The 27193-nt window shown below is 39.5% G+C and overlaps 2 protein-coding genes across 7 annotated transcripts in view; one reads left to right on the top strand and one right to left on the bottom strand.

The window, feature by feature from the left end:
• DCTD (dCMP deaminase) overlaps positions 1-27193 on the bottom strand; it is a 500232-nt gene that overhangs the window by 204836 nt on the left and 268203 nt on the right. The gene's annotated exons all lie outside the window — the stretch shown is intronic.
• Positions 1-27193, top strand: part of WWC2 (WW and C2 domain containing 2) — a 218253-nt gene that overhangs the window by 871 nt on the left and 190189 nt on the right. The gene's annotated exons all lie outside the window — the stretch shown is intronic.

Raw genomic sequence — 27193 nt, forward strand, 5'->3', positions numbered from 1 at the left:
GCTGGGAAGGGGCTCCCGCCCCACGCCGGGCCCTGCTAGTGGGTGTGGCTGGCTTTGCCCCTCAGAGTTTGGAAACGCGCGTTTGGGGGTTTCACTGTCTGGCGTTAGTCTTCACCTGAAAACTTGAACCGACTCCCAGATCGTGAACAGGCATATTCTGTTTGGAAGGGAGATGTAGTGAAATGAACGTTGGGTATTGAGGAACTCTGACTTGAGCTTCCCCTGGTTTGTTTTTTGTTTTTTAAATTAGTTCAGGAACTGAAAGTTCACAAATGTTTCTGTATCCCATATTTCTTTTTACTCTTAAAATTTCTTAGAATTATTGTAAGAATAATAGGTATTCCTAATTATAAATTTGTAAATTATCCATTAAGGAGATATTCCTAATTGTAAATTTAAATAACGTATCACCAGCGATAACTTTGACATTTGGACTTTTGTCATTTCTGAAAATTATAACTTTTTATTGAATGTGGTGTTTGGGCTTTACAACCTTTTTAGGTGCTTCTATTTAACATTTTCCCTTTTCTCAATTTGAAGCTGAAATACCTAACTACTTTATATTCTCAGTTACTTTTGCCTTAAAAATGTTGTTTTTGAAAGCTACTAAAAAGCAATGACAAGAAAGTCATAAATAACATTATAAATGTATGGAACAATCCTTGTTCAATTATCCATGAAGCTATGGGCTTAGGTTTCCCTCCTGAAATGAGAAAAGGCACCTGTGCTGACGTTCGGTCTTGCCCAGCCTGGCTGCCTGTTGCTGGCCTGATGAAAATTGTGACAGGCATCACACCTTCCTTCACAGTCTTTCCAGACATGCTAGTTGTTGTCGTAAACTTCACGCTCCAAGCCAGTTATTTGACTTATGCCATTGCACTTTGAAACTACTTAACAGATAGTAAATGTCAGTGCTGATGGTGTGCACCCAACTGCGGCTTTTAAGGCACCTGTATAAATATTTGACTTTTACAGTTGTGTGGTAATTCTTTCTGCTTTCTGATACTTGGAGTTTCAGGTTATTGAAATAGCAATAAATTCTTGAAATATTTAGGCATTCTAGGTTTTCTTCTCCTTCAGTTTACATGTTTTACTGTATTATCTCATTTGTGTTTACCAGAAAGGATTACAAGAATATGTAATGCCTGGGTAAAGTAAATAGAAAGTGGAGTGAAATTATATGACTTGGCGTATCCATATCACTACTTTTTTCACGAGTCAAGCATGTCCTTTATTTTAAACTCTTAATGGATTAGTAATTATTATGAACTATTTTCAGGAAACTGGGTAAACAATTCATTGGACGGGGACAAATAGTTTTGACTAAGATAGCTTTTTATTTTTCCAATTTTCCTTGCAGCTGTTAGGTCTTAAATATTTAGAGAGATAAATTTGACGACTTACAAATATTTCTGGATCTCAGAGTTTTAAAAGATATTCTGTGAGATCAGAGTCACCATTATATACTCAGTTTAAATTTAATTATATTTTCTTTTAGGGCAATTAAGTGACTAAATCTTACTAAATAGAGTAAGAGATGATGGGAATGTATATTTGGAGTAACTATTAACTCTTGTCAGTTTTGTTACACACTTACCAAACATATGGAAAGAGAGATGTTACACAGGCCAATAGGAGTGTGTGGATTCTTCTGCAGGATCAACTTACAAATCCTGAAAGAAAAACAACTTGATATACTATGGGTCTGCAGGACTTTTGAACTATTTAAGCCATTTAATTAGAATGGTCACGATGATTTACCTTGCGTATTTTTTATGTTATTCTGTTAAGGAAAAGAATTTTGTGTTTTTGATAGTCTATCAGAATTTGTCGAATATTTCTGATTATACAGATAATTATGCCGATTTAGTAGGGGAGGCTAGGGGATTTTATAAGAACATAATTTCATTCAACAAGTAGTCATGCCAGAATGCTGAAGCATTATTCTAAAATGCTTTTAAGCTTTTGGAGGTAAATGACATCATGCAAACTTTGCTGGGATGTGATCAAAGCTTTTATTGCTCCACCTCTTACTCTTATTGACTAAGTTTACGTGAGTTTCTGAATCCCTCTAAACCTCCATTTTTCAGCTCTAAAATGAGGATAATATCATCTTCTTCGTAGGGGTGTTTGTGGGCTCACCATTAGGGCCCAGCCTAATTGTATTAGTGTAGTGTTGACATTCTAGTTTAGGAACTGAGTGACCCTGGAAATAGTAGAAATGTTAGCATGGACAGTATTTACTCAGTGTGTATTGTGTGCTAGCCACTCTGCTAAGCTCTTTTACTGTGATCTCATTTCATTCTCCCATTGGTTCTATGAGGTAGGTACTATTGTCATCTTCCAGTCACAGAGGAGGAAATTGAGTCACAGAGAAGTAGCCCTTGTTAAGTGTGGAACTAGGATTTAAAGCCAGACAGCTTGACTCTACAGCATGTGTCCTTAATCGTTCCTTTAAACTGTCTGGACACTTGGGCATGTTCTCTTTGGGTGGAGTGCACGGGGGGGCAGAACCTTTTTGCCCGCTGTTTATTTTTCAGGCTGATTGACTAGGCTAATCCTGGGGAAATCTCCCTGTTTGTGATTAATTCCTTGTCCCCCTACCCTGCCTGCACGGGCCCACTCCCTGAGTGTTATTTTGTAGGTTTGCCTCCTCTTTTTTTTGCTCACCATGGACACCTTTTGACCATACCAGTTGGTGTTTATGGTAGGCCATAGGTCTTGGCCAAATGGCCTGGTGCTTTTTTTTTTTTTTTAATTACATTCAACAAAGTAGAAAAAGGTGGGATGGATTGGCTTCATTGCCTTTTGGAGGAGTAGGGAGCTAAAGTGGGCAGGCCTCAGAGATAGGGTGACTTGGCTTTACCAACTCCCAGTAGAATTTTGCTCATCTTCTATCCTTGGATTGAATGTTACCCAGAGATACATGACTTTGTCTAGTTGAACTGAAAGATTTCACACCATACAAAGTGACTTTCCATTAGACGCTCATCTGTGGCTTATGGCTAGGGTCAGATGTTGAGCAACCTGTACCTTCTAATTGAATAGAAATAATCTTGGGGGGTGGGAGGGTGAGAAGGGAGGAAGGGGGTGCCAGCTGGGTATATCATTGAAGTCACAGTTAACTTTTGGCTCTCCACACCGGTTTGAGGCATATGATTAGGATCTGAGGAACTCTGTATTGTCTTTTTTTTTTTTTTTTTGAGACAGAGTTTCGCTCTTGTTGTCCAAGTTGGAGAGCAGTGGCGGGATCTTGGCTTACTGCAGCTCCCGGGTTCAAGCGATTCCCCCTGCCTCAGCCTCCTGAGTAGCTAGGATTACAGGCACCTGCTACCACGCCTGGCTGATTTTTTGTATTTTTAGTAGAAATGGGATTTCACCATGTTGTCCAGGCTGGTCTCGAACTCCTGACCTCAGGTAATCTGCCCGCCTCGGCCTCCCAAAGTGCTGGAATTACAGGCATGAGCCACCGTACCCGGCCTTGTCTTTCTCTTTATTTTCTTTTTCTTTTTTTTTTTTTTTGGTGCAGTGGCGCAATCTCGGGTCACCGCGACCTCTGCCTCCTGGGTTCAAGTGATTCTCATGCCTCAGCCTCCCAAGTAGCTGGGATTACAGGCACTCACCACCATACCCAGCAATTTTTTTGTATTTTTGGTAGAGGCAGGGTTTCACCATGTTGGCCAGGATGGTCTCCATCTCCTGACCTTGTGATCCGCCCACCTCGGCCTGCCAAAGTGCTGGGAGTACAGCCGTGAGTCACTGCGCCCAGCCTGGCCTTGTCTTTCTTTCAAAATCTAAGTAATTTCCTTTCTCTTTTTTTTTTTTTTTTTTTTTTTTGAGACAGAGTATCTCATTGTCGCCCAGGCTGGAGTGCAGTGGCACGATGTTGGCTCTCTGCAAGCTCTGCCTCCTGGGTTGAAGTGATTCTCCTGCCTCAGTCTCCCGAGTAGGTGGGATTACAGGCACCCGCCACCACGCCCAGCTAATTTTTTGTATATTTTTTAGTAGAGGTGGAGTTTTACCATGTTGGCCAGGCTGACAAACTAAGTAATTTCTATCAACCCACTGCTAGAGTGTAAACTCCTCAAGTCTGTGTTTGCATATTACTGCTTTGTGAATCCTTTATACATGGCAGATGTTAAATAAATGTTGGTTAATTTAGTTAATGAAGACAGTTTGTTGAATTAATGAAAGAATATTAGTTGAGCTACTCTCTTATTTCCAGTTTCTTACTGTTGGGCTTTCAAAAAATAAACCCATTACCACCAACAGAGACAACTGACCTTCCAGGTAGATTTAAAATAATGAGAGAATTGAGCTGCTACATTTTGAGTAATGGTATAAATATGAGAATTACTCATAAGAGCAAAAAAAACCAAAACGAGCCTTGATAGTCTTAATCACAACTGCCATTGTCAGAGACTGCTGGAATTGTTCCTCTCCAGCAGGCTCTGAGTCTGGGTGCCAAGTGGTTACTGTGAATTACTTGAGTGATTATAGTATTTGAAGTGTCTGGAGAGGTTGTTAAAAGAGGATTAAAAAAATCACTCTAGGAAGCGCTAATTTAAACTATGCTGTCTTCCAAAAATTCCAAAAGAAATATTCTTTTTAACATAGTTTGGTATAATGCTTGCTGGAGTGAACAGTACTATAGTTGCTTAGTATATTTGAAGGACTGAGAGTTCTCTAGTGACATTAATAATCCATAGCTTGCAGTGTAATTTTGTTGGAAGACTCTGGACAGTAATTGCTTTTTAAATAAAATAAATATTTTATATATTTTTTGAGACAGAGTTCGCTCTGTTACCTAGGCTAGAGTGCAATGGCACGATCTTGGCTCACTGCAGCCTGTGCCTCCTGAGTTCAAGCGATGCTTCTGCTTCAGCCTCCTGAGTAGCTGGGATTACAGGTGCAAGCCACTCTGCACCCAGCTAATTTTGTATTTTTTAGTAGAGATGCGATGTTACCATGTTGGCCAGGCTGGTCTCGAACTCCTGACCTCAAGTTACCTGCACGCCTCAGCCTTCCAAAGTGCTGGCATACTATTATCTTTAAATATGTTATTTGTTTCAAGCTGCAAATCCCTAAGCTTCATCTATGTAGTCAGCCATTGTGATATATGGCCTTCAAGCAAGTTGGTATTTAAATTTAGCCAGAGGAAGCCCAGGTGCACCAGGAAAAGCATGGAAGTTGTCTGCTGGCCCACACTGCCGGGCCCTGCATTGCCTTGTAAATGGCTCTTGCTTACTTATTTTCAGTAATTGTCTATAGGAAAATGAGGTTATCCCTTTGGAGGGGCATGGCCAGCTTCTTCTTGCCGATGTAGGAATTAGCAGGAAACAGTGTCAGCCCTAATACACTGTGAATTCCTTATGATAGGGCTTGAGTATGTGTATATGCCCTGGTTCCTATGAACTTGATTGAAATTGGTTGAACTGATCTTGTATTAGAATTTTGGACTTGTTTCTTCATACATTTCTGAAACTCCTGTTACTGAAAAAGTGACCGTAGAATAATGTAGGAGAGGAAAGGGATTTCTTTTTTTTTTTTTTTTAGACAGGAGTTTTACTCTTATTGCCTAGGCAGGAGTACAGTGGCATGATTTCGGCTCACTGCAATCTCCGCCTCCTGGGTTCAAGCAATTCTGCTGTCTCAGCCTCCCTAGTAGCTGGGATTGTAGGCTCTTGCCACCAGGCCCAGCTAGTTTTTGTGTTTTTAATAGAGACAGGGTTTCACCATGTTGGCCAGGCTGGTCTTGAACTCCTGACCTCAGGTGATCTGCCCACCTCAGCCTCCCAAAATGCTGGGATTACAGGCGTGAGCCACCGCGCCTGGCTGAGGAAAGGGATTTTTAAAGGCACTGTGTGTATATAAGTTGTGAGTTACAAATGAGTTCTCAAAATATAGGTTCACAGTGTTTTCAGTGTCTTCAGTGATTTTTCCCAATTATTTTTATTAGATAAAAAAAAATCCTCAGCATAAAATTAATCATTTTAACCATTTTGAAGACTACACCGGAGTAGTTTTTAGTATATTCATTGTTATGAAGCCATAAACAGTGTATAATTCCTGAACATTTTAATCACCCCCAAAACAAACCACCCCTTACCTATTAAGAACTTACTTCTCATTCATCTCCCATCTCTACAGCCTTTTGCAACAACTGATCTACATTGTGTCTCTGGATTTGCCTATTCTGGACATTTTATATAAATGGAATAATAAAATTTGTATCCCTTTGTATCTGGCTTCTTTTTTTCTTAGTTTAATTCTTTCAAGGTTCATGTTATAGCATTTATTGTACTACTGTATCCTTTTTCATGACTTAATAATATTCAGTTGTGTGGATATACCATATTTTGTACTTTCATTAGCTGATGTGCATTTGGGATGTTTCTGCTCTTTGGCTATTGTGAATGATCCTGCTCTGAACATCCCTGTACCATTTTTGTATGAATGTGTGTCTTCAGTTCTCTTCAGTATATACATATCTAGAAGTGGAGTTGCTGGGTCATATGGCAGTTCTATGTTTAATTTTTTGAGGGGACTGCTAGACTGTTTTCCACCATTTTACATTCCCACCAGCAGGGTATGAGTGTGCAAATTCCTCCACATCCTCACCAACACTTCTCTTTCTCTTTTTCTCTCCTGCTCTCCTTCTCTTCCTTTCTGTCTCTCTCTTCTCTTTTCTTTTTTTCTTTTATTTGTTTGAGACAGAACCAGTCTCTCTTGCCCAGGCTGGAGTACCGTGGTGATCTTGGCTCACTGCAGCCTCTACCTCCAGGGTTCAACAGATCCTCCCACCTCAGCCTCCTGAGTAGCTGGGATTATAGGCGCAAGCCACCATACCTGGGTAATTTTTGTACTTTTAGTAGAGACAGGGTTGGGCTGGTCTCGAACTTTTGACCTCAAGTGATCTGCCTACCTTGGCCTCCCAAAGTGCTAGGATTACAGGTGTGAGCCACCACACCTGGCCTCACTTCTTTCTTTTTTTTTAAAAAGTTATTCTAGTGGGTGTGAGGTAGGATCTTACTGTGGTGTTGATTTACATTTCCCTCTTCATAGTGTTTTGATAGGCTTAATTTGACCCAAGCCTTCCCCCTTTATTCTAGCCTTTTATAGCTATTGCTATTCTCCCCCACCTTTTTGTTTATATACTCTCAATCTTGATCAATAAAAAGTTAGGTAAGAGAAATTAGAAGTTTTTTTTCGTCTCACATTGCTCTTCCCTTTTCCCCCTATCTGATTGCTTTGAGTGATTATTTAATACTGACATTGTAAATATACATTAATTAACAGTATTTATTGTATCAACCAGCCAGGTACCCTGGACTCTGGGAGATAAAGATGGATAAGATTTGGTCCTAGCTCAGTTTGCCTACAATCTAGTGTGCATAATCATCATTTAAAAAGTGAAAGAAAATTTTGAGTGTTATTTGTTAAATTTCCTCTATATTCCTATAATTCAGCCTAAGGGTACTTTCTTCCTAAACACTCAGAGGGAAAACAGTTGAAGGAATTAAAAGCAATATATTGGCAAAGTATGTATTAATTTTTTTCTTTATTTCAAATGTGGTATATTTTATGAGGCATTGGTATGAGTCACATAATGAATCCTATGTGCAGTGTATATACATCAGCTTATTCAAAATGATTTGACATGTAAAGGCTTTTCCTTTTAGCTTGTTACATATGTGAAGAATTAAATTTATTTTTGTCCATCATTGTTTTTTAAAAAAAAGGCAGGAGCAAACCTGACAAGCGCTGCCTCCATCAGGTGATCACGGGGAACATCCAGGGCACTAAGTCCTGCTGATATACCCTTGTGGCGACAGTGGCATTTTTTTGTGGTCTTTCTCCCCCAAAACCATAGTAACTCCAGTCTGATCTTGAGAAAAACACCTACTAGATCCCAGTAGAGTGGCATCCTGTGAAATACCTGACCAGTACTCCTCAAAACCGTCAGGGTCCTCACAAACAAAGTCCGAGAAACCCTCATAGCCACGAGGAGCGTAAGGAGACACCAAGACTAAATGTAATGTGTCCCAGGGGTGGAGGAGTCTTGGGCTAGAGAAAGGACATTAGGTGGAAACTAAGGAAATCTGAATAAGGTATGGATTTTAGTTAAAAAAAATTTTTTTTTTTTTTGAGACACAGTCTCACTCTTTCACCCAGGCTGGAGTGCAGTGGTGCGATCTTGGCTCACTGCAGCCTCAGCCTCCGGGGTTCAAGCGATTCTCCTGCCTTAGCCTCCAGAGTAGCTGGGATTACAGGCATGTGCCACCACACCCAGCTAATTTTTGTATTTTTAGGAGTTTCACCATATTGACCAGGCTGGTCTTGAACTCCTGACTTAGTGATCCACCCATCTCAGCCTCCCAAAGTGCTGGGATTGCAGGCGTGAGCCACCACGCCTGGCCGGATTATAGTTAATTTTATTAATGTTAATAGATGTACCATACTAACAGGGAAAAGTAAGTGTGGACTATATATGGCAACTCTCCATACTAATTTTGTCCTTTTTTCTATACATCTAAGACTGTTCTAGAAAAATGAAGTTTATTTTAAAAGACTTCTTAAATATAACGCAAAACAAAGTGATTTTCTTTAATGGAAGTATAACCACGTTTGTTTATATGAAAATTCTGCTCTATAGGCCTCATTTTAGCCCTCCAGCTAAGAATGGGTTTTAAATCATGAAAGGTTGTAAACAAACAAACAAAAATAAAGAAGAATATGTGACAGAGACTAAATGTGGTTCACAAAGCCTGGAATGTTTACTTTGGCCCTTTACAGAAAAAGTTTGCCATTGTCTTTAAAAATTTTATAGCAATAGGCTGGGCGTGGTGGCTCACACCTGTAATCCCAGGAGAGAGGCTGAGGCGGGCGGATCACGAGGTCAGGAGATCGAGACCATCCTGGCTAACACAGTGAAACCTCGTCTCTACTAAAAATACCAAAAATTAGCCGAGTGTGGTGGCGGTTGCCTGTAGTCCCAGCTACTCGGGAGGCTGAGGCAGGAGAATGGCGTGAACCTGGGAGGCGGGGTTTGCAGTGAGCCGAGATGGTGCCACTGCACTCCAGCCTGGGCAACAGAGCAAGACTCCGTCTCTCAAAAAAAAATGTATAGCAATATTTTTAAAATGTTTCTATAAATATTAACCTTTTATGATAAATTGGCACATTCATTAGTGAGCATTGCACATTCTGTTATGCCAGCAGTCCCCAGCCTTTCAGGTACCAGGGACTGGTTTTGTGGAAGACAATTTTTCCACAGAATGGGATAGGGGAGTTACGGGGAATGGTTTCAGGATGAAACTGTTGGATCTCAGATCATCAGGCATTGGTTAGATTCTCATAGGAGCACACATCCTGGATCCCTCACATGTGCGGTTCGTTACAGGGTTTACTCTCCTATGACAATCTAATGTCACCACTGATCTGACAGGAGGCAGAGCTCAGGCGGTCATGCTTGCTCACGCCACACACTTGCCGTGCGGTGCAGTTCCTAACAGGCCAGTGTACCAGTCTGTGGCCTGGGGTTGGGAACCCCCGATTTATGCCACAAGGGATTTGGACTCTAGGTGCTGTGTGGGACAGAGGTGAGTCAGACATGGGTACTGAATTTGAGGAGTTGTCTTGAATCTCATGTTACTTTTTTTTTTTTTTTTTTTAAACAACGAAATGCAGCATGTTACTTAGTTTTCCAAACTGGTTCTTTGAAGTAGCTGGACCTAATGGTAGTGGAAATAGGTCTGTTACTCTTAAGGTAAGAATGATTTCATGGGTCCCTGGTCCAATGTAGCAGCCTGTGGATTCGGAAGACCTCATGGTTATTTTGATGGAAAGTCAAGAGAACATCTTTGGGCACCTGGCTTTGCCATGGCAGGGCCTAAAGTAGAGATTGTTTTTGTGGTGTAGAGACAGCTCAACCCTTGTCACTCAATAAAGTTACCAGATACGAGACGCTGCTATATAATTCTTAAGAAGAATTGTACATAGGACATGAGAGAAACAGGCAAAATGAGTTTTTGGAAATACCATAGTTATTTGTTTATACTTGACTGGTAAGTATATAGTATTATGCTTTGGTAGTTAGAAATACTGACTTTCTTGTGGCATATTGATAATATTTATAAAATTACTAGTGATGATCAAGCAAAAAATTATTCCGTATATTGTCCTTACTCTGCAGAGCTGATGCCTGTCACTTTCAAGCGTGTCCTAAAGACTGCTCTGTATAACTAAATTTCTTTTTGCTTTGTTAGTAATTTTTCCTATACTGTTTGCCCTGATGTCAGTAAAGAAATCATGGTTCCAAAATGGAGCCAGCTCAGAAGTCGGGTAATCATGCACTAACAGAGTTATGTACTGGGAGCTGTTTTTTCACTGCTGTAGCTCATGAGGAATTATAGTAGTTCCAACAGGGCATTTGAGTAAAGGTGTACCTTTAATGTACTTTGGTTTCACTAGGAGTGGAGGTAGGAAATTTAATTTTAAAGAAGCATAGACATTGTGTTATGAAAATAGTCATTTTAAGTAAGTGTCCCTGGTATTTTTGTGAAAATGAGTATGTCAAGATCTGGAAGGCAAAGAGGCTTTCCTTTGGTATGAACTTTGCTCCTGCTGCATGTGCAGTGTTGTTTTCTGGTGTGGCCTGGGTTGTATTGGTCACCAGTTCTGAATGTGAACCACGGAAGTAAATGTTGAATTATAGAGATTGGTGCTACAAACCCCTGATTAAAATTCTGACTTACTAATGGACTGTAGAATACATTACATACTTTATTAACAATTATGCATTTTGTAATTGCATAATTGGTATGAAGTGGCAGTGACAGTCAATGAAGTTAAAATGTGGTAGACAGCTTTGACTGCACAAGATTTGAAGAGCATGCATTTCATTTAGTGTGAAACTTGAATCTACTCTGCAGTTTTCCTTAGCATTATGGTTTTTAATAGAGGTACATTAGAATTCCAGTCTTTTTTTTTTTTCTTTGAAACTATGACAGTGAATGAATGTGTGGAATCTACTTTGTACATAGTATCAGTGGGTTATCAGTTTTGTTGACTTACTGGTCTAGGTGTAATTTTGGGCTGGTCAGTAATTCTGTCCACATCGTATGTTCTGTTCTTATCTGCTGGTTATCAGTGTTTGAGTTTGATAAAAACAGATCATTTACTTTCTGTTTTTTTTTTTTTTTTTTTGAGACTGGGTCTGACTCTGTTGCCCAGGCTGGAGCGCAGTGGTGCAATCACGGCTCATTGCAGCCTCAGTCTCCCCGGGCTCAGGTGATCTTCCCACCTCAGCCTCCCGAGTAGCTGGGACTACAGGGCTGCGGCACCACACCTGGCTGAGTTTTTTTGTACTTTTTGTAGAGTCACGGTTTCGTCATGTTGCCCAGGCTGGTCTCCAACTCCTGGTCTTAAACATTTCTCCCATCGTGGCCTCCCAGAGTGCTGGGATTACAGGCGTGAGCCCCCGTGCCCTGCCAGATCATTTACTTTCTTCCCTCTTTGCCTCCTTTCCCCCTTTTCTGCTAAATGACATAGCTAATGATATTTCTCATAGGACAGCATGACTATAAACCAGTATTTAACTTGGCAGAATGTTTATAACATCAGTGCCCTGGTTTGCTATTGTAGATCAAAAGACTACAAAACTAACTTGATGGTCTAACTCTACTTTCAGTCCTTTACCCCTAAAGGTATGCCTGTAGAATGTATGGAGATGCATTCTTGAGAGATTTCCTAATGTCTCATGTATAAGGAGCTTGTGTGTGTTTGCATCACTAATGTTTCCATAAAATTGATTCTAAGTTATTTGAGGATAGAGACCTGCTTTGTGTGTGACCCTTCATGCTCTGTGCTTAGATTGCCTGTACCCTTGGGGACACTTAACATGGTGGAGCCCTGTATCCATAGAAATGAAATGTATGCATTTGAAGGACCTTTCCTTCTTCCAGTAACCTCCATAATTTGTCCCCAGCTAACTTTACTGACTTGACCACCTAGTCATTCACTCAGTCACTCATTCGTTCATTCAATCAAATTATTCGTCACACATTTATTGGAAACACTATATGCCTAGCACATATATTTTGGGGACACAGCATTGAATGAAATAGGTAAGATCTCTGTTTTCACGGATTTTATATTCTACTTTGGGGAAGGCAAACAGATTCTAAAGATAGTAGTGAATTTGCTTTGATTAAAATAAACAGGGTGAAGTGATAATAGTGTCAGTGGGAGCTGCTTTGGGTTAGGTGGTCAGGAAAGGCCTTTCTGAGGAACTGGCATTTAGCTGAGCTATGAGGATGAGAAGGAGCCATTCATGTGAAGATCTGGGGGGAAGAGCAGTCTAGGCAGAAGAAAAGGCTAAACAGAAATACTAGCCCTGTGCTTTCCACTATGATACCTTCTAGGAGTATGTGGCTATTTAAATTTAAACTAGTTAAAATTAAGTTAGAAATTTAGTTTCACTGGGCGCAGTGGCTCATGTGTGTAATCCCAGCACTTTGGGAGGCCAAGGCGGGCGGATCACCCGAGGTCAGAAGTTCGAGTCCAGCCTGACCAACATTTAGTAGAGACGAAATCCGTCCCTACTAAAAATACAAAAATTAGCTGGGCCTGGGGTGCATACCTGTAATCTCAGCTACTTGAGAGGTTGAGGCAGTAGAATCACTTGAACCTGGAAGGCGGAGGTTGCAGTGAGCTGAGATTGTACCACTGCAAATACAGAACATTTCCATCAGCACAGATGGATGTAGGAACAGAGGGAGGAGGGCCTTATGAAATGAGGCAGAGTAGTATCAGGTTGGTGCAAAAGTAATTGCTTTCAATGGCAAAAACCACAATTACTTTTGCACCAACCTATAGAAAGGGGTCCTATCATGTATGCCTTGTAGACCTTCAAGATTTTAAGATTGTTTTGGGAGCTCTTAGAGAGTTTTAAGTTGAATTGAGGTAAGGTGGGGCCTGTGTGTGTGTGTGTGTGCGCGCGTGCATGCGTGTGCATGCAACATGATCTTACTCATTTTTGTTTGTAGAGACAGGGCCTCAGCAGGTTGCCAGGCTGGTCTCAAACTCCTGACTTCAAGCAGTCCTCCTCCTGCAGCCTCCCAGAGTGCTGGAATTTACAGGTGTGAGCCACTGTGCCTGGGCTTGCTTTTTGTTTTGTTTTATTTTTAAAGATCTTATTTTAAAAAAGAGATCACTGCTCTATGGAGAAGGAATTACTGTTTTTTTGTTTTGTTTTGTTTTGTTTAGTGAGATAATCTGGGTGAGAAACAGTCAGAGCTTACACTAGAATGATGGCTTTGGCAGTGGGGAGCATTGAGTGGATTTGTTTTTACCTAAAAAAACTATGTTTTTTTGGTAAAAGTGAAAGAACTTGCTCATGATGTGGGTACATGAGGCTTGAGGAAAAGAGAGAATAAAAGAGTTACTGTTAGGGAAAGACCGAGGGAGAATGTGGTTGGTTGGTATCCATTTGGATTGCTAATCCAAAGTTCTGTTTCCATTGTATAGGTGTGATAGAGTTTGAATATGTGTCCCCACTATTGTAATTTGTAATTCCTAATTGTTAGAGGTAGGGCCTGGTAGGAGGTAGGGTAGTGAGTGAGTTCTTGCAGTATCTGGTTGTTTAAGTGTACGACACCACCTCCCCCCACTGCCACCCTCTGTCTTGTTCCTGCTCTGGCCATGTGACGTGCCTGCTCCTCTTTTGCCTTCCACCATAATTGTAAGCTTCCTACAGCTCTTCCCAGAAGCTGAGCAGGTGACTGGGACCATGCTTTCTGTATAGCCTGCAGAAGCCATGGGTCCAATTAAACCTCTTTTCCTTATAAATTACCCCATTTCAGGTGTTTCTTTATAGCAATGCAAGAAATACAAGGTGTGAGACCCCTATGAAGACATACAAATAGAGAAATCTAGTAGACACCCAGATATAGAATCTGTTGTTCAGGAGACAGCTCAGAGCTAGAGATACTAAATTTGGTTTATACATAGGTAGTATTTGAAGTTGTGGGATGGGATGAGATTACTGGAAGAGAGGAAAAGGTGAGGTTCCAGGATTGAGCCTTGAGACATGGCAATATTTTTTCTGAAACCTTGTTTCAGCTAAGATGGTTTGTTTGTTTTCACTGGAACATATCTTTTTTTTTCCTTCCAACTTTTATTTCAGGTTCACAGAGTACACACGTGGATTTGTTATGGGGGTAAATAGTGTGTTGCGGGGGTTTGGTGTACAAATTATTTCATCACCTGGCTAATAAACATAGAACCCCGTAGGTTGTTTATTTATTTTTGAGACAGAGTCTCACTCTGTTGCCTAGGCTAGAGTGCAGTGGCAAGATCTCTGCTCATTGCAACCTCTGCCTCCCAGGTTCAAGCGATTGTCATGCCTCAGCCTCCTAAGTAGCTGGGAATACAGGCGTGCTCCACCACACTCAGCTAATCCCCATACGTAGTTTTTTGATCCTCACCCTTCTCCTACCTTCCACTCTCAAAAAGACTGTGATGTCTGTTGTTCCCTTTTAGCTTCCATGTGTACTCAATGTTTAGTTCCTACTTACAAGTGAGAGCATGCGGTATTTGGTTTTCTATTCCTGTGTTAATTTGCTTAGGATAATGGCCTCCAGTTCCATCCATGTTGTTGCAGAGATCATGATTTCATTCTTTTTTATGGTGCATAGTATTCCATGGTGTATATGTATCACATTTTCTTTATCCAATCTACACTTGAAGGGCATTTAGGTTGATTCTATGTCTTTGCTATTGTGAATAGTGCTGCAGTGAACATAAATGTGCATGTGTCTTTATGATAGAATGATTTGTATTCCTGTGGGTATATACCCAGTAAAGGGATTGCTGGGTTGGATGGCAGTTCTGTTTTAAGTTCTTTGAGAAATCTTCAAACTGCTTTCCACAGTGGCTGAACTAGTTTACATTCCTACCAGCAGTGTTTAAGCATTCGCTTTCCTCTGTAACCTGGCCAGCATCTTTTGACTTTTTTCTAATAGCCATTTTGACTGGTGTGAGATGGTATCTCCTTGTGGTTTTGATTTGCATTTCTCTAATGATCAGTGATGTCGAGAATTTTTTCATATGCCTTCTTTTGAGAACTGTCTGTTCATGTCCATTGCCCATTTTTTATGGGGTTGTTTTTTGCTTGTTGATTTATGTTCCTTATAGATTCCGGATATCAGACCTTTGTCAGATGCACAGTTTGCATATATTTTCTCCAATTCTGTAGGTTACTCCGTTGATAGTTTCTTTTACTGTGCAGAAGCTCTTTAGTTTAATTAGGTCCCATTTGTCGGTTTTCATTTTTGTTGCAGTTGCTTTTGGCATCTTTGTCATGAAACCTTTGCCAGGGCCTGCATCCAGAATGGTATTTCCTAGGTTTTCTTCTAGGGTTTTTATAGTTTTAGGTTTTACATTTAGGTCTTTAATCCAGCTCTAGTTGATTTTTGTATATGGTATAGGAAGGGGTCCAGTTTCAGTCTTCTGCATATGGCTAGCCAGTTAACCCAGCACCTTATATTGAATAGGGAGTGCTCTCCCCATTACTCATTTTTGTCAACTTTGTCAAAGACCAGATGGTGGTAGGTGTGTGACTTTATTTCTTGTTTCTCTGACCTGTTCCATTGGTCTATATGTCTGGTTTTGCACCATTCACTGGAGCATATCTTATACTTTTCACCACTGTGCTAAAGATGATGATGATGACAAGTACCATAAGTTATGTGAAGAGCCCTTCATTTATTTATCTCAAGCTTCATGAGGGCAGGTATTGTGTCTGTCTTGTTCACTATTGTATTCCAATGCTCAGCTTTGTCCTAGCTCTTAGTAACTATTGAATAAAAGAAATTTTGATAGTTACCATTTTTATTTCCTTTTTAGGAAACTGAGACTCAAGGGGTTTAAGTGACTTGTCTAAGGGCACAAAGCTGTTAAGTGGTGGTGGAACTCAAGCATGTCTGTTTGACTTCCAGGCTGTGCATCTAACAAGGTACTGCCTTTGATTACTGCTAGGAAGGGCCTTTGGCCTCCTCCCTGGGTTTGGAAGATATAGCCTCCTTCAGGATTTAGCTGAAGTTTCATCACTTAAAGTTTGCCTTAACAACTTAGCCACACATACATAATCTTCCAGTGCTTAATTCTTAGGCTACCTGTTTTTAGCATCTGTATTAAAACTGCATGTGTACTGTATTTTGACTCCTTGAATTAAGCTATTACTTTTTCAGAACTTACTTTTTATTTTCCCAAACTAGGTTATAGGCTCTGTTAAGTCATGCACAATATTATTTATTTATCCTGCCTTGCAGGATACCTAGTACAATGTCTTGTGGATATTAGTTGCTCAAATAAATACTAATTTGATTCTGTCATTTCTGCCTTGTTCCAGTGTTTTCAGTTCTTTTAGAGGCTGAGATCTATATGCTGTAAATCCTCTTCATTGCTGTCCTGTCTCTGGTTCTAAAAACGGTTTGATGTTCTACCGCAGCTTCTCCCAATCTAGGCTTCTGTGGAACCATCTCCTTTTCAAATGTGCCACTTACACCACCTGCACTTCTGCATATCCCCTCCCTTTTCGAGACAAGTTGAACTGATCATGAAAGATAGAGAATTTTCAAAGTGATAAAGTGGAGTTCCAGCTCTTCCACATTCTTTTCTATAGTGCTTTTTCATTGATTTAAACCCTGATGGGTATCCACTATAGTCCAAGAAAGCCTTGATTTTACCACAAACATGTAAATTACAAAACTTTATCTTTTTTTTTTTTTTTAAACAAAGAGACAAGGTCTCGTTTCACTATGTTGCCCAGGCTGGTCTCGAGCTCTTGTGCATAAGGGATCCTCCTGCTTCAGCCTCCCAAAGTGCTGGGATTACAAGTGTGAGCCACCATGCCCAGCCCGCAGACCTTAATTGGGGATTTTTTTTTTTTGAGATGGAGTTTCACTCTGTCGCCCAGGCTGGAGTGCCAGGCTGGAGTGCAATGTTGTGATCTGGGCTCACTGCAACCGCTGCTTTGCGGGTTCAAGCGATTCTCCTGCTTCTGCCTCCCAAGTAGCTGGGACTATAGGCTCGTGCCACCATGCTCGGCTAATTTTTGTATTTTTAGTAGAGACAGGGTTTCACCATGTTGGCCAGGCTGGTCTTGAACTGCTGACCTTGTGATCCACCCACCTTGGCCTCCCAAAGTGTTGGGATTACAGAAATGAGCCACTGCGCCTGGCCGGTTATAGTCGAGCCTCAGTCTTAGAGGAAAGATAATTTCTTTCAGTCAATGGCCACGTTATAGTTTGCTTTAGACTGCTTAGATTTGGATTCAGGGTGAAGAGCCTTCATAAATAGGAAGTGATAGAAATTCAGAGGGCGTGTGGCATGTTTTTTATGTACTTATGCTGTGAAACTTACCTGGAAGTGTACAAGCAGTCACTAAACTATGGTTAAAGAGGAATCTTTTCATTTATACATTCCTTATCCCTGTTACAGGTTGCTGCACTTTGTTTTTCTGTCTTTACGGTAGCTGGAAATATATTGTATATCTGATTCTGTGTTTTCCTGCGTTTCTACATTTGACTTGGTTTGAGAGCCAAGTTTGTGAATTTTAATTAAATGCCTAGATTATGCATGTGAAAAATCTTTTGTCCTATGTTGCTATGAGCAACAATTGTTAAAATTAACTTTTTTTTCTTTTTTATGAAATGTGGACAAATATATGAATCTTAACAGATTTTTAAAAAGTCATCATTTAGCATTGTGAGTGTTCTGCCTATAAAATAAATTGTTACTATGACCATAATTATCATGGTGAAGGGAGGAATGCAGTAGAAGTGAATAATCATCAGACACATTGACAAAACATTCCTAAAATACTATTCAAATGAGGAAAGACATTATGGGGCTGCAGCCGAGTAGCCAAGCGTTGAGTCCTTTTAGCCAGTTGTCTGACCGGGTTTACTATTGTGACGAAAAAGAAGCTGTGTGTAGTGGTTTGCATAGAAGGGCCATGATTTATCTGAAATATCTCAACTTTTTTTTTTTTTTTTTTTTTTTTTTTTTAATCCTGTCTCTCATCCTCCCCTGACACCACTTTACCTCATTCTTAAAGACTCCTTTTGTCCTGAGGGTGTTTCATTGCTTTCCTCCGTACTCCAGTCTAAATTTTACTGACTCCTAGTGATTGCTTAGACTTGCTATTTGATTCTGTTGTGTGATTTTTGATTATACTCCTTTGTGCTATTTAAACTAGCAGTGTTTACCTAAATTAGTGGTGGTAGTGAAGGACACAGGTTGGCTCATTTGAATGAAAATCAAGAGCATTGCCCTGGCCCTGCCGCTGAGACAGGTTTCCATGAATTCCCTCTCCAGACGGGCACTAGGAATTTGGCTGGACTGCGGAAGCCACTTCCCCAGTTAAAGGCATGGAGTCTGGGAACGGCTTAGTTTAAGGATATATAGTGATAATGTAATTAATTCTCCCACTGAGAATATGGGACGAAGTGAAGAGATGCCCTTTGTCCTCTTCCTGCATTCTCGCCTCTTCTTCAGCTCACTATTGAGACTGAACCCTGAAGCACTTATCCTTTACACACTTAGCAAGAAGAAACCATGACTTGCTTCTCAAGGTTTTGGAAGAACCTGCTGGGTGCCTCACTTCAAGAGGGCGTATAAAGCCCCTCCTCATATTTGCTTCTCTGTGTAACCATGCATATTGCCTATGCATGTTGGAAAACAGCGACTTTTTTAAAAAAAATAAAAGTTTTAATTTAAAAAACTTAAATTGACCTTTTTGGTTTTTGTTTTTGTTAAGATGTCAGTTTTGAAAACACAGGTATAAGTTAGGATGTTAATTCCAGAAGATTCTGAATTATGGGTGGGAACTTAAAATGAGCACATAGTATATTTGAGATGGGTGTTCATTTAACCTATTGACGAAAGGTTTTATGTGTAAATCATGGAAGACCCTGTCTCTTACGCACTGCATTCCTTTTCTTCCCACGGTTTTCAGTGCTTCTGGCAGCCTCAGCCTTTAACCCCCGAGTTCTGTACATCCATAGTGACGGTTATATGATTGTTAAACAGTTCATTCACTTAAATTTATTTGTTGTTTACTCTGGTATACATCCATAGTGACAATTATATGATTGTTAAACAGTTCATTCACTTAAATTTATTTGCTGTTGGGTTTTTTAAAAAGCCACAATGGAAATGGAAATCATTTAAACAACTGGTTTCATCAAGATATCAGAAGGGATATCCTAGCTGTAGATATGAAAAATTAACCTTTACAAGTATAGAAAGGATGTTTTGCTACTTTATGATTAAGTTAATAATTTAGGAAAACTGGTATCCTTTTTGGCCTTGTAGAGGAAAACGAGGAATCAGTTGGAAAACTAGTTATTTAAAAATTTTCAATGTGAACTGCCTGAAAGGGAATGTATATAAATTTTATTGAAAAACACCTTTATTTATGTTAATTAAATCATGGCATATAGAATGAAATATTGTGAATTGATAACAAAGAAAGATGTATTAGCGCTCAAATACAAAGATCTCCACTATGATTATGTGTGTGTTAAAACACATGTACACAGATTGATGCTGACATTTATGAACTGGAACCATTTTGAACAAGGCATCTTTATTAGTGGCTGCTTCTAGGGAGTAAGACTGTAGACTAGGAGAACAACTTGGAGCTTATGGAGTTACTTTTTGGTTCACTTGAAATGATTTTGTGTGTACTATACTGTTTTAGAACTTTAATTTAAATGAAAATTCCCTTTATAGAGAAGAAAATGTTCAAATATTCACATTTGTAACTGCAGAGAAAATAGAAACATTTGTTAAAATCATGATATTCCCTAAATTTCTGTTAATATTTAATATTATTTAATTTTACCTTTAATTTTGGGGAAATTCTCTTAAGTTTTGGTATAAGTTGGATGTGAACAGTGAAATACACGTATTTAATTAATGTTGGGTCTTCGCTTTGTGGCCCAGGCTGGAGTGCAGTGGTGCGATCTTGGCTGACTGCAGCCTCCTGGGCTCAGGCAGTTCTCCTGCATTGGCCTCCCAAAGTGCTAGGCTCACAGGCATGAGCCACCATGCCCAGCCAGAACACATTTTAAAAAGTAACATTGTGGCCAGGAGGGGTGGCTCACACCTGTGATCCCAGCACTTTGAGAGGCCGGCAGATGGCTCGAGCCCAGGAGTTTGAGAACAGCCTGGGCAACATGTCGAGACCTTGTCTCTACAAAATTAGCCAGGCATGGTGGTGTGCACCTGTAGTCCAGCTACTTGGGAGGCTGAGGTGGGAGGGTCACTTGACTGTGGGAAGTCAAGGCTGCAGTAAGCTATGATGGTGATCCTGCCACTGCACTCCATCCTGGGCAACAGATAGAGACCGTCTAAAAAAAAAAGTGACATTGTGGAGGAAAATAGTTAAATTGTTGGCGTGTAATTTTCTGTGATGATTGTTGTGCTAAGAGAGTTTGGGTATTCTTTATCTGAAATGCTTGGGGCCAGAAGTGTTTCAGATTTTGGATTTTTTTTTTAAATTTTGGAATATTTGCATTATATACTTCCCAGTTGAGCATCCCTAAACCAAAAATCCAAAATTCATAATGCTCCAGTGAGCAATTTCCTTTGAGTGTTATGTCGGCTTTCAGAAGTTTCAGATTTTGGAGTATTTTGGATTTTGGATTTTCAAATTAGGGATACTCAACCTAATAGAGGTGGGTCAGAGGTGTATACATTTATAGTTTTGATAGATTGTTTCAAATTGCTCTTCATGGAGGTTGTACCAATGTATATTCCCAGTAACCCATGAATTTGTGCCTGTTCCCCACACCTTTGTCAAGCATTATATTTCAAAATAGTTTATATTTTTTACATTTAAGAGAAATGCAAATTATAACTACAATGAAATAGCATTTTTCACCTATTATGAGTGAGGTTGAATGGTTTTTCACTTATTAAGAGGCATGTTTTTTCTGTGAACTAGATTTCATATTCTTTACTCTTTATTTTTGTTGGAAAATTGCTATTTTCTTACTGATTTATACATGTTATTTATGTATTAGGCAAATAATAAAATCAGTGGGGTAAGAATGGATTATTTAATAAATAGTGCTGGTACAATAGGCCATCTATTAATATATTAAAAATAAAATTCAGATCCCTATGCCTTCCCACACACAAAAATTGTACATCGATTTATGCCTAAAATCAACAAAGAGAAACATTTTAAGCTATTAGAAAATTATAGGTGGATGGATATCTGTATTTCATAGTAGTGGACTACAGTAAAATTAAAACTCTGACATGACAAAAGGCATACATTAAAGACAAAAGGGGAAATGTTTGCATATAATCAATAAAAAGTTAGTATCCTGAATGACTAAAGATCTGTATTTTATTTTTATTTTTATTTTTTTGTGACAGAGTCTCACTCTGTTGCCCAGGCTGGAGTGCAGGTGTGATCTCAGCTCACTGCAGCCTCCACCTCCCAGACTCAATCGATTCTTGTGCCTCAGCCTCCTGAGTAGCTGGGATTACAGGCATGCACCACCAACCCTGGCTAATTTTGTGTTTTTAATAGTGATGGGGTTTCACCATGTTGGCCAGGCTGGTCTTGAACTCCTGGCCTCAAGTGATTCACCCACCTCGGCCCCGCAAAGTGCTGGGATTACAGGTGTGAGCCACCGTGCCTGGCCAAGATCTGTATTTTAATAAGTAAATGAGAAAGAAGAAAATGGGGTAAAAGTAGCAACCAGTTCTCAGAAGAGAACAGAATGATCAATGAATATATGGAAAGATCTCAATTTCATTAGAGGTAATAGAAATGCAGAGTAAAACTGCAATGAAATACCATTTCATTTCCATGAAATTTACCAAAATTAATTAAGCCTAACAACATCAGGTATGGAGAGGATGTAGGGAAATGGGAACTTTCATCATTGTCAATAGGAGTGTGAGTTGATACTACTACTAAGGAAGCTGTTGGCACAATGTATGTCAGGTTAAACATTTGCATCCTGTTCAGCTCAGGATTCCATTTGTATATCCTAGAGAAACTCTTGCATGTGTGTTCAAGTAAGTTCCATTGTAGCTTAATTTGTAAAAGCAAAAAATTTTGAACAATACAAATGTCTGTCAGTGGGAGATTGTATTAAACGATTTTTATGGTTTAATTATAGAGTGCTATACAGCTGTTAAAATAAATTAACTAGAATCTTGCTACAAATACCAACATAGACAAATCTCAGTGATGGTGTTTAGAGAAACACAGCAAGTTTCAGGGGTGTGTGTGTGTGTGTGTGTGTGTGTGTGTGTTTCATGTAAAATTTAAAACCCCACAAAACTAAGGTATATAGCATTTATGGATACATACATAGGTGGTCAAGATTTTAAAACAGGAATGCTCTACCCCAGCAGCAGGAGAGTGATTGTCTCTGGGGAAGGAAGAGTGTGGGGAGGTCTATCCTGAAAGATATCTCCAGTTCTTTATTTTTTAAATCTGAAGGCAAATGTAGCATAATATCATTTCTTAAATCTTGGTGTTATAGACAAATATGTTTATTTGCCTTCATATTTTTTGACATATATTAAATATACATTTTGAATTTTCCACATGCCTTTTCACTATATATAGTTTGTGCTTTATACTATTAATATGATGAATTTTATTAATGAATTTAAATTTAAAAGATTTCCTAATTTTGATATGAAGCTGGATTCTATTTTTTTTTTTTAGGATTTTTACATTAATATTTTTGAGAGTAGTCTAGTTTTATTTTCCTCCTCTTTTGATGCCTTATTTACCAGATTTTGGTTGTAATGTTATGCTGACTTCCTAACAAAATTTGGAACTTTCATTCTTCTCCATGTTTTGGAACAATTTAAGTATCACTGGAATTAAATATGTTCCTTGCAGTTTGGTAGAATTCACATTTATAGATTATGAGATCTTGTACTTTTTCTGGGAGGGGGGTGGTTCTTGTAGATAGCCATATGGATACCCAAACAGTTACCTGTTAGTTATCTATTTGGTAGCAGATAACTGTTTCGGTATCTATATAGCTGATTTTCTCATCTTCAGGGGTCAGTTTGGTATTTACATTTCCTGGAAAAAAATCTTTGGTGTTTTCAAATTTTATTAGACAAGATAATCCTTTCATGTTCTTTTCTTTTCTACTGCAACTGCAATCGTTTTCCTGTTCTCATTTATAACTGTGTATTTGTGCTTTTTTCTTTTTTTTTTTTTTTTTTTTTCCTTTCTCTAGTTTAGGTTACCTAACTTCTCAGTTATTTGGGTATTTTTTTCTTAAAGTAACCAGCTCTTGGACTTATTGATACAAATGACTCTTTTTCTAATTCGGTACTTTATGCTTTTGTCTTTATTTTTTCCTTCTGCTTTGTTTTTCTTTTTTTCTTTTTTTTGTTTTTCGTTTTGCTGAGATTACAGCCATGAGCCACCATGCCCAGCCTGCAGATCTTTTTTTTTGAGACGGAGTCTTGCTCTGTTGCCCAGGCTGGAGTGCAGTGGCATGATCTTGGCTCACTGCAACCTCCGCCTCCCGGATTCAAGCAATTCTCCAACCTCAGCCTCCCAAGTAGCTGAGATTACAGGTACCCACCACCACGCCTGGCTAATTTTTTGTATTCTTAGTAGAGGTGGGGTTTCACCATGTTGGCCAGGCTGGTCTTGAACTCTTGACCTCGTGATCTCCTGCTATGTTGTGATTTCGTTATCTTGTACTTATCAGTTTTGAATTATTTATTCAGAGCTTATAATCTATGGTAGCTCAAACTCCTCCACAAAAACATGGAAATGATTAGACACACTACATTTTTCTGATGGAATGTGTAGCCAAAGAAATTGTCCCAAAAGCAGGAAGCATTCCCAGTTCTCACCACTGCCAGGGTGTTTGGAGGGGACCCAGGGCTATGAAGGCTGCTTGTAATGTGTGAGACTGATGTAGGGATAACGGCTGGAGTTACAGGCTTTCCTTCAGGGCTTCTTCATGCCCACAGTGCCTGGAAGCTGTTGTATCAAATAAGGCCTGTTTCCCGGAGTGAAGATGCAGGTGCATCCTCGGTTTTTACGGGTTCAATTTGCAAGTTAACTCAGTTCAAGGGTACCATGAAATATGCTTTCAGGTACTGTGTTCAAATTACCTGACACATATTTCTAGCTATATATAGGTGCTCCCTGACATCTGTTCTGTTTTGGTATTGTAGCTATCATTGCTTATAGCTTATAGTTATTGTAATACTTTAAGTAAATTCTTTATCATTTATAAAAATGAATGTTAAAAAATTTTCAAAAATGCTATTTGTAGCAAAAAACATGAGGACTCCTTTGCTTCAATTAAATGCTTGTTTGATTTAAGCCAGTTGTCTCTGTGTTCCGTTGTGAAAGAAAATGAAAAAGATTTAGTTTGGTATTGCATTGTGTAATAGTGGGTCTAAAGTTTTATAATATTGTCTAATCTTCTTGCTCCTGCCAGCCCCCATATAACATTAAGCCCTTTGAAAACTTTTCATACTCAACTTAGTATGCTTTTTTAGGAACTGTTTTAATATCAAAGTAGAAAACTCCGTACAGTCTTTGAGTTTACTTGAGTCTGTAGGTGTTTTATTTATCTACAGTGTTCCAGAAGAATTCATGCTCATTCCCATGTTCCTCTCTCCATGTTAGAAGGGAGAAAACATCACTCATTCCCAGCTGCACGGCACTGAAGGCCTCTAGGACTGTTTAATGAACACACACAGTTGGTGAAATGAGAAGGACTGGCCTTGTTCATGTCCACGGCTAGACTAGGGTGAGGCGAGGCATCTCACTAAGGAAAGGCCCGGGGTACAGAATTTAAGGGGGCACTTACTCTGCCATGCATGTAGATGCAAGGTCAGCATGGCATAACTCTTAGAACAAGTGCCCCTTAATGTTGTGCCTTAGGACCCTGGCTTGCCTCAGCCTGGTCCTGGCCCGGTTCAGTTCCTCCATGTGTCCACTCTTTCCTCCTTCTGCAGACTCTCTCTTAGCCTGTTTATTCTCAAAGTAACTAGGAAACCACTGTATTGTTCATTCGGGTATTGAGATAAATTTTGTCCACTGCTGACAGAACTGGGTGAGAACAAGTTATTATTATGGATTGTTTGAGAGGTAATGTCAGTGCTTCTCTCGCTGGATTGCATATTTTAAGACAGTCTTGCTACTGAGAGCTTGTTCCTAAAGCCAGTCCTCTGGGATCCTATTATGGCAGAGAAGGTTATCAGATGCAATGACATCCTGGTTCTCCACTCAGCAGGCATCGTGGGGCTTCTCAAATATCTAGTATTTGCCCCCAAATATGACTTGGGTGATAGATATGTATTCTTTCTATCCACTATTGTCATTTTTGTGGCAAATAACACTAGGGGGGTTCTTAGGAATAGGACTGTTGTAGATTAAGTGGCAGCAGAGTTTCCTTAGCACTTTCCAAAACCTACATATTTTACTTTCAGGTCAAAGGATAGATTAGTTTTTACATCAAACCTAGTAGAGTGAATATGAGGAAGAAGAACTGTGATTTGGAGAGTCTTCTATGGACTATGTATGCACACACACTGGTTTATTTTATTTTATTTATTTATTTTTTTGAGACAGGGTCTTGCTCTGTCACCTAGACTGGAATCATAGCTCACTGCACCCTCCACCTCCTGGCTCAAGTGATCTTTCTGCCTCAGCCTCCTGAGTAACTGGGACTACAGGTGCAAGCCACCATGCCCAGCTATTTTTTTTTTTTTAAGAGATAGAGTCTCACTGTGTTGCCCAGACTGGTCTCAAACTCCTGGGCTCAAGCAATCCTCCTGCCTCAGCCTCCCAAAGTGCTGGGTTTATAAGCATAAGCCACCATGCCTAGCTAGGAAAGAGACCTTTTGATGAAGAAAGGGTCAAAGTCATGAGAATTACAAATGTCACTGGAAAGCAGAATTGGTTTGCAAAGGAAAGGTGAAGAGTTTGACCTTGAGCATGTTAAATAATAAGGTAATATATTTCTGATGATTCAGATATTAAACGTATAAAATGATTCCTTAAAGAAAGCAAGAAGAAAAATAGATGAATAATCTTCAAACAGAGAAGGCCTTTCTAGGCATTTTATAAAACCCAGAAGCATAAAATACTGGGAAATTTAATAAAAATTCATGTTCATGCCACAACCCAGATGGACCTCAAGGACATTATACTAAGTGAAATAAGCCAGACAGAGAAAGAAAAATATTGCATGATCTCACTTATATGTGGAATCTTTAAAAACAAAAAGTCAAATATATATATATGGAAATTGAAACAGTGGTTATCAGGGATGGGCTAGGGGCTAGCAGATGGGGAGATGTAGGTTCAAGGATACAAAGTAGAAGATATGGAGGATGGGCATGTCTAGAGACCTAACTACAACATGAGGACTACAGTTAATTGTAGTGCGTTATATTTGGGATTTTTGCTAAATGAGTAGATTGTAGCTGCTCTTGCCCCCACCAAAAGGGGGATAACTATGTGAGGTGATAGATGTGTTCATATGCTTCACCATAGTGACCATTTTACTATCTATACGTTATATACCTTAAATGTATACAATTTTTTAAATTCAAAACATGAAACTATAAACACCCATAAAATCTAAATTGAAAACATATATATATATATAAAAAACACATTACAAAGGGCCAACTGTCCCAATTATTTAAGAGCTTTTTACGGCTTATAAGAGGCATCCAATTTAAATATAAGAGATATTTTCCAAGGAAACTATGAGAACAATCCAATCTAATAAAGAAATGTACATTATACTAAGTGAAATTAGTATAAGATCTTGGGTCTAGGAGTTCAAGACCAACCTGGGCAACATAGTGAGGCCCCCGTCTCTGGGGGAAAAAAAAAAAAGAGGCCAGGTGCTGTGGCTCACACCTGTAATCCCAGCACTTTGGGAGGCCGAGGCGGGCGGATCACGAGGTTAGGAGTTCGAGACCAGCCTGGCCAATATGGTGAAACCCCGTCTGTACTAAAAATACAAAAATTAGCCGAGTGTGGTGGCGCTTGCATGTAGTGCCAGCTACTCAGGAGGCTGAGGCAGAAGAATTGCTTGAACTTGGGAGGCGGAGGTTGCAGTGAGCCAAGACCATACCACTGCAC

The sequence above is a fragment of the Macaca mulatta genome, chromosome 5 (genome assembly GCF_049350105.2).
Source record: "Macaca mulatta isolate MMU2019108-1 chromosome 5, T2T-MMU8v2.0, whole genome shotgun sequence".
Taxonomy (NCBI): domain Eukaryota; kingdom Metazoa; phylum Chordata; class Mammalia; order Primates; family Cercopithecidae; genus Macaca; species Macaca mulatta.